This window comes from Daucus carota, chromosome 6, assembly GCF_001625215.2.
Source record: "Daucus carota subsp. sativus chromosome 6, DH1 v3.0, whole genome shotgun sequence".
Classification (NCBI taxonomy): Eukaryota; Viridiplantae; Streptophyta; class Magnoliopsida; order Apiales; family Apiaceae; genus Daucus; species Daucus carota.
The window spans coordinates 35575788-35583232 of record NC_030386.2 but is presented as its reverse complement, the minus strand read 5'-3'; the positions used below and the strand labels follow the sequence as shown (position 1 = coordinate 35583232).

Below are 7445 nucleotides of genomic sequence, written 5' to 3'. Positions count from 1 at the left end.
ACATTTTTGAAGTTCAAGCCCAAGACTTCCATTTTTCACCAGGATTTCATTGAGTAAACCCGTGGCTGCAAATCAGTGCTTGTTTCACACAAGCCTTCTGACTGCTGTGCCTCAGGAATCAGGATAATCAGCTCACTCAGAGTACTAGCCGAGCGTAATTGAGTTCTAATGGACTTTGTGTTTCTAGATCGGTATGGTTCCTTCGTTATAAATTTGACTATATTTATGGTTTCTTTATTGCAAATTAGTTTTAATCTAGTAATAATTCATTTATCTCTCAGCTTACTTTCTGATTCCTTAATTTTGCTTCGTTCGTAGAATTTATGCTTTTATATGATCTGATGATGTTAAGATAAAACTTTTGTATTCTTTAGTACGGTGTTTGTTTACAGACTAAATTTAGAGCTCTAGCTTGTTTGCATGAGAACTAGTCTTGCAGATGTAACAGAATCTAAGTATTGCAATTGTTTGTTAAAGATCGCGCGTCCTCTTTGTTTTACATTATGTTACCATTACAAGGATGCAAATAAATTTAACATAATAAAAAATATTAATATAACAATAATTATATTAATATAACAGTAACAAAATTATATTAATGGCTCATGAAAAAATATTAATATAATAAAAAAAATCAAAATACTCATAAAAAAAAAATTAAAATTGTGGGGTGCAAACTGAAAACCCCACATCTGTTAACTTTAACAGTCAATTAAACGGAAAGTGGTCAAAAGGGTGCAAAGTGAAACGCTTTTCAAACTTTAGGGTGCATACTGCCAAAAAAAATTGTTTGAGACCAAATCGAAAAAGCGCCTAAACATAAGGGTTGCAAAGTGTCAATCACTCTTTTTTTTAATGCATAGTTCCTTAATTTAGATGGATGTGTGGATTGAAATAGTTTATAGTTATCTAGAGTATTCCCAATCACAATTTTTCCATACCGAGAAGCCATCACCATACCTCTAAAGCTGCAAAATATAACCAAGCACATAAAAAGGCATGTATCACAGAAGTTCTGGAACTTGCAAATGCACGAAAATATATATAGAGCTGCATATTCTAATAAGTAATAATCAATAGTAGCCTGTGGCATACAAAAACACATATATTAGCATCGGATCCTCTTATTCTAATTCAAACCTTGACCTCGCAAACAATATAATAACATGCAACACAATAGTTGGGTAAGTTATCAGGAGGGACCATGAGTATGGTGTACACAGGTCTTTAGCTCGAAAGCCTGCCTGACATTATAAACTTTTTGCCAAAGTTTAACATAGTATCTCCTTGCTAATACCTCTAGATGCTCCCGTTTCCACAGTCTTTGTACCTTCAACACTTGCTTGTTTAATTGTTGCAACCCGGACTCTTACACCTGCATGAGTGTTAATTTAATATAACAACAGCATTCCAAAAGTGTCATAGTTGATCCTCGATGAGTATATATGCAGCTAAAGTTAACTGGTTGCAGATGAAAGTAAATTTATTGTACAGCTTTCTTGCCATCATATCAGATTATAACAGTCCAAAGCATTCAACGTCAGCTTCTGCTGCAATACTACTATTCATATCACCTAATTTAACATTATTTGTTGATTCGGAATGTGTAAATATATATTTCTGTAAAAAGAGCTAGTATAAACATTGTAAAAACCAATATCTCCGCTAATTTTCAATTCTCAGAATACTATTTTTATTGTATGCAAATTATATACTTATATATAATATGCGTAAGGGAGATAATTTGGTCGCATGGTCCTCTGTTCCAAAAGCTTATCATCCGTTGGATCGTATATTGAACAAATAAGCACAGTTAGATTGGAACAAAATTAACTTGTGTTCCATAAAGCAACTGATATCTACTTGCTTGTTTATAATTCCTATCCTGAATCCAAAACAAATTCTATCTCTCACGTGTTTATGATTGTTTTAATCCAAAATAAATATTTACTACCAGTTTTATTTGTAAAATCTTATAAATCGCACCGTCACAATATTTTTATAATATATTTTAAATTAATAAGTCGGATTTATGTGAGGAACGAATACAAATTTTTTTTCTTAATCCAAAATAGTTTCTACCTTCTTATTGCATGTTTATGATTCTTTTTCTTAACTTAAAAAATTATGTTTATCAATTTTAATATACAACCATATAACTTTTTTGAAAAATATTTAAATCACATTATAATAATTCTAATATAAAATACATTTATAAATATAATCTAATAGGAGTTGGCGTATCGTATTCTACTCAAAATATATTAAAATTTGATAGAAAGAATTTAATACTTTGGCATGATACATACGAGAAAAGGAATGGTTTCATTACAATAGTTTATTTGAAGCCATTAATGACTCTGATAGTGTATTTACAACAAATCTAACATACAAACAAATCATAATTTCGAATTTTATTTTATTAAAAATTTTAATTTATTATTTGATAAATTAAATTTTTTCACACCATTTAAAATATATTTAAAAAGTTTATAAATAATTAAAAAGCTCCTGTGCCTTGCACGGGCTATAAGCTATCATCTGTTAGATTTTATATTGAACAAATAAGCACCGTTAGATTGGAACAAAATTAAATTCTGTTCTAGAAGGCAACTGATATCTACTTGCATATTTATAATTCCTTTCTGAATCCAAAACAAATTCCGTCTTTCACATGTATATGATTTTTTTTAATCCTAAATAAATATTTCCTAACAATTTTATTCGTAGAATCATATAAATCTCACCGTCACAATTTTTTTTATAATATATTTTAAAATTAATAAGCCGGATTTATGTGAGGAACAAATACAAAAACTTTTTCTTAATCCAAAATAGATTCTACCTTCTTATTGCATATTTATGATTCCTTTTCTTAATTCAAATAAATTATGTTTATCAATTTTAATTTAGAACCATATAAATTTTTTGAAAAATATTTAAATCACATTATAATAATTTTAATATAAAATACATTTATTAATATAATCTAATAGGAGTTGGCATAACGTATTCCACTCAAAATATATTAAAATTTGATAGATAGAATTTAATATTTTGACATGATACATACGAGAAAAGGAATTGCTTCATTAAAATAATTTATTTGAAACCATTAATGGCTGTGATGATGTATTTACCAAAGTTCTAACTTACAAACAAATCATAATTTCGAATTTTATTTTATTGAAAATTTTAATTTATTATTTATAAATTAAATTTTTTCACACCATTTAAAATATATTTAAATAGTTTATAAATAATTAAAAAGCTCCCGTGCCTTGCACGGGCTATAAGCTAGTATTTGTAGTATTTGGTATCAAGTAGCTTAACTGTATTTCTTTTCCTTCTTTTGTGTGTAATGTGGCAGCCAGAGGACACAAAATAAAGAGTGGAAAGCAATATGTATTGTACATTCTGAGCCAAGCATGTACAAGTAAAAATTCTCATCTTTTTCGTGGTGATTTTCTAGAATCTCTGTAAATCCCAGGATTTTAAATTTCCATTTTTAATCAGAGATCTTTCAAAATTTCATTCAGCACAAACGTAAGGACCAATACGAAGGTTAACATAAAGGCCAGCTTGCTGCGCTATTTTAACAAATTAAATCAGGGCAAATCAATCCTCCCTTCAAAAGTGTACTCAAATAAAACAAACAAACACATATGAACAAAACATGATGAAAGACACATATAGAAATTGATAAAGGCAAGAAACTACACATACATTTTCACAAAGAACTTCGCCGTTGAAGAAACTATTCTTGGAGAGGGCATCAAGAATCCTTCTTGCTGAAAGAAGAGGAATGTACTGGTGCCACCATCGATATCAGAAAGATAAGAGTTACTCCATAGTTGGTTCCGAAATAAGCAACTGATGTGAAAGGATTGCCCACAAAAGGCCATTTTAAAGAAACTCTCGGAGAAGGCATAGAGACTTCAGTTACGATTTGGGGGAACTTGCAAAGCCTGTCCAAGTACCAGACAGAAAATAACTGCAAGGCAAGCGAAGGGCCATCAGGTTTGATCATCAAAACACAACAATGCATATATCAATCAATTAAAGGAGAGTTGAATTAGCTGAGCGAAGTGCAGAGAGCAAAGATTTCAGTTTAAGAGCTTTGGGAGTGCCACGTAAGCCGCCTGAGATTTTACTTTATAACAACAGCATTCCAAAAGTGTCATATTTGATCCTCGATAAGTATATATGCAGCTAAAGTTAACTGGTTGCAGATGAAAGTAAATTTATTGTACAGCTTTCTTGCTATCATATCAGATTATAACTGTCCAAAGCATTTAACGTCAGCTTCTGCTGCAATACTACTATTCATATCACCTAATTTAACATTATTTGTTGATTCGGAATCTGTAAATATATATTTCTGTAAAAAGAGCTAGTATAAACATTGTAAAAACCAATATCTCCGCTAATTTTCAATTCTCAGAATACTATTTTTATTGTATGCAAATATTTGTAGTATTTGGTATCAAGTAGCTTACCTGTATTTCTTTTCCTTCTTCTTTTGTGTGTAAGGTGGCAGCCAGAGGACACAAAATAAAGAGTGGAAAGCAATATGTATTGTACATTCTGAGCCAAGCATGTACAAGTAAAAATTCTCATCTTTTTCGTGGTGATTTTCTAGAATCTCTGTAAATCCCAGGATTTTAAATTTCCATTCCTAATCAGAGATCTTTCAAAATTTCATTCAGCACAAACGTAAGGACCAATACGAAGGTTAACATAAAGGCCAGCTTGCTGCGCTATTTTAACAAATTAAATCAGGGCAAATCAATCCTCCCTTCAAAAGTGTACTCAAATAAAACAAACAAACACATATGAACAAAACATGATGAAAGACACATACAAAAATTGATAAAGGCAAGAAACTGCACATACATTTTCACAAAGAACTTCGCCGTTGAAGAAACTATTCTTGGAGAGGGCATCAAGAATCCTTCTTGCTGAAAGAAGAGGAATGTACTGGTGCCACCATCGATATCAGAAAGATAAGAGTTACTCCATAGTTGGTTCCAAAATAAGCAACTGATGTGAAAGGATTGCCCACAAAAGGCCATTTATAAGAAACACTCCGAGAAGGCATAGAGACTTCAGTTACGATTCGGGGGAACTTGCAAAGCTTGTCCAAGTACCAGACAGAAAATAACTGCAAGGCAAGCGAAGGGCCATCAGGTTTGATCATCAAAACACAACAATGCATATATCAATCAATTAAAGGAGAGTTGATTTAGCTGAGCGAAGTGCAGAGAGCAAAGATTTCAGTTTAAGAGCTTTGGGAGTGCCACGTAAGCCGCCTGAGATTTTACTTTATATAGGTATATAGATGATCATATAGTACAGCCAGATTCTCCAAATAGCTCATGAGTTGAATATTATAGATGTGCAAATCATGTCGAAGCAAGACTTGAACATTGTAACATTCAAATGTCTTTTATTATACATCCATGTCACCAAACAATGTTGAAATAAAGACTCGAATGCTATAACATTCGACTATCTGTGACTAAATTTCCTCTTAACTGATTTTTGGCTGAAATTTTCAAAACAAAAGAAAAGCTAAAATGGGTCAAGTACTTAATTACAATTTACAGCTCAAGATTACTATAAAAAACACTTCCATTCAGCAAATAACAACCACTTTCTTGCATGTTGGAAGCCATAAGTAAAGAATTTCTCACCATTCACCAGTTAATACCCCAAAAAGTTAACTATGACAGTGCTCGGAATTTAACAAACAACTAAATTTCCCTTCTGCTTCTTAAGTTGTAACCTGTACAGAGTAAAGATGTTCAATAAATTAAACGTAGAACTTAGGAACCTAAAATAAAATATCAATCACATAGCAAAAACAATAAAACATCACATGATGAACTTGCCAATCATGATCTTGGTTTGCTATCAAGGAACAAATGCATAATAATATGATATTGCATGATGTTAAAAGCAAGTACCAAGACTGTAATACAACTTACTTGAGCTCCTGCAAGCTTGTTATCCCAACAAAGTACGCCATAATCATGACCTCCCCAAAAAGCACCAGCTTGTGAGGCCATTTTGATTGCAAGGGAGAGGTAAGAATTATTCCACGTAGCTAGTGGAGTTATAGAAAAATGCAGCCTCCGTACCTATGCTATATGTCCCATGCTGATCCCTAGCAAATTTAAAGAGAATATGTATATTTTTTTTAACACATTTATAATTAATTTAAAGCTATAAAGATGGTTGTCATATTCTCCTTTAAGTGGGCTTCAGTATTTTAAAAGGGATCAAATGCTACAGAATCTGCACATATTTATCGAAAATTTGAGTAAAGTAATCTATTATCTATACTCCAATGCATAGGTTTGATGAGCCACTTTATTTCATGTGAGCACAACATCAGTGTCATGTTAGTGCAATGTTAGATAATTTATATATACACAGAAAAAAAACAGGGGAAAGGCAATGCTGCTGGATTAAGCTCAATACACTTACAAATTCAATAAGAGCTTGGTTTCGGCTGGCTCCAACATTACCCTTGGTGTTGACAACTTTACCAAATGGTTTACCAAGTTCAATCAGCTCCTCCTCAGTACACTCCCATGGCAAATTCCTCAGATGCAGGACCTTGGACAGAGGTTGTGTGTAGCGGAATTGCGGTTGACTCGAAACATATGACATAACACTGCGACAAAAAACAAATTAGTTAATACACTTTGTCCCCTTTATCAAAAACTATTATAAATATAACATCCTCTTCTACTCTATAAAACCAAACTATCATATTAAAATGTACAAAAAAGAAAAAAGACAAATCCGCTTATCAAAATACTGTAAAATTATGTACCAAAAATCATTGATAAACAAACCTGACCTACAGCCAAATAAAGTGACTAAGAATTTGTGAATTAGAAGCATTAAATAGTGATAAGATATCTAAAAATACGATTTCTAACAACGCGCAAGCATATACATAAAAGATCCGTATGAATTTCAATTTCACAAATACGTGGATCGATACAATAAGGGATACAAAGAATCGGGGAAACAGAAAGAGCAATAAACACTATTACTGATCGAATACAGTTCCAAGCTTTGGTGCCACTGCTTGACGGATACAGCTTCAGCCTTCAGAGAAAAGACGGAGAGGGACAGAGGGAGAAGACGAGGGTGTCGTATGATTTGTTTATAAAACTTATATTTATTAGGAGACAGAATGTTAGTAGGACACAAATGTTTCGAGATGATAAACAAAATGAACTGGACGAACGAAAAAACAAGACGAACGAAAAAACAAGAACAAAATATGGGACTACAAAATATACCTATGTTGGCTTATTATAGTATAGTATAGATAGTATAGATGTAATGACCCGGATTTTTAAAATCTATTTATTATTATGAAAGTAATTTTGTTCAAGGAAGGGAATGAGATTTGATATTTTATT

General features: G+C 31.9%; 1 long non-coding RNA gene across 1 annotated transcript; it reads right to left on the bottom strand.

Annotated features, from left to right (window-relative positions):
* Nucleotides 1–1036: 1036 nt before the first annotated feature.
* On the bottom strand, nt 1037–7274 carry LOC108227223 (uncharacterized). The gene is made up of 6 exons (XR_001807838.2): nt 7071–7274; nt 6493–6682; nt 5991–6169; nt 4897–5788; nt 3727–3994; nt 1037–1375 (listed from the first exon to the last, which is right to left on the bottom strand). It is a non-coding gene; the product is annotated as an uncharacterized LOC108227223 (long non-coding RNA).
* Nucleotides 7275–7445: the final 171 nt, after the last annotated feature.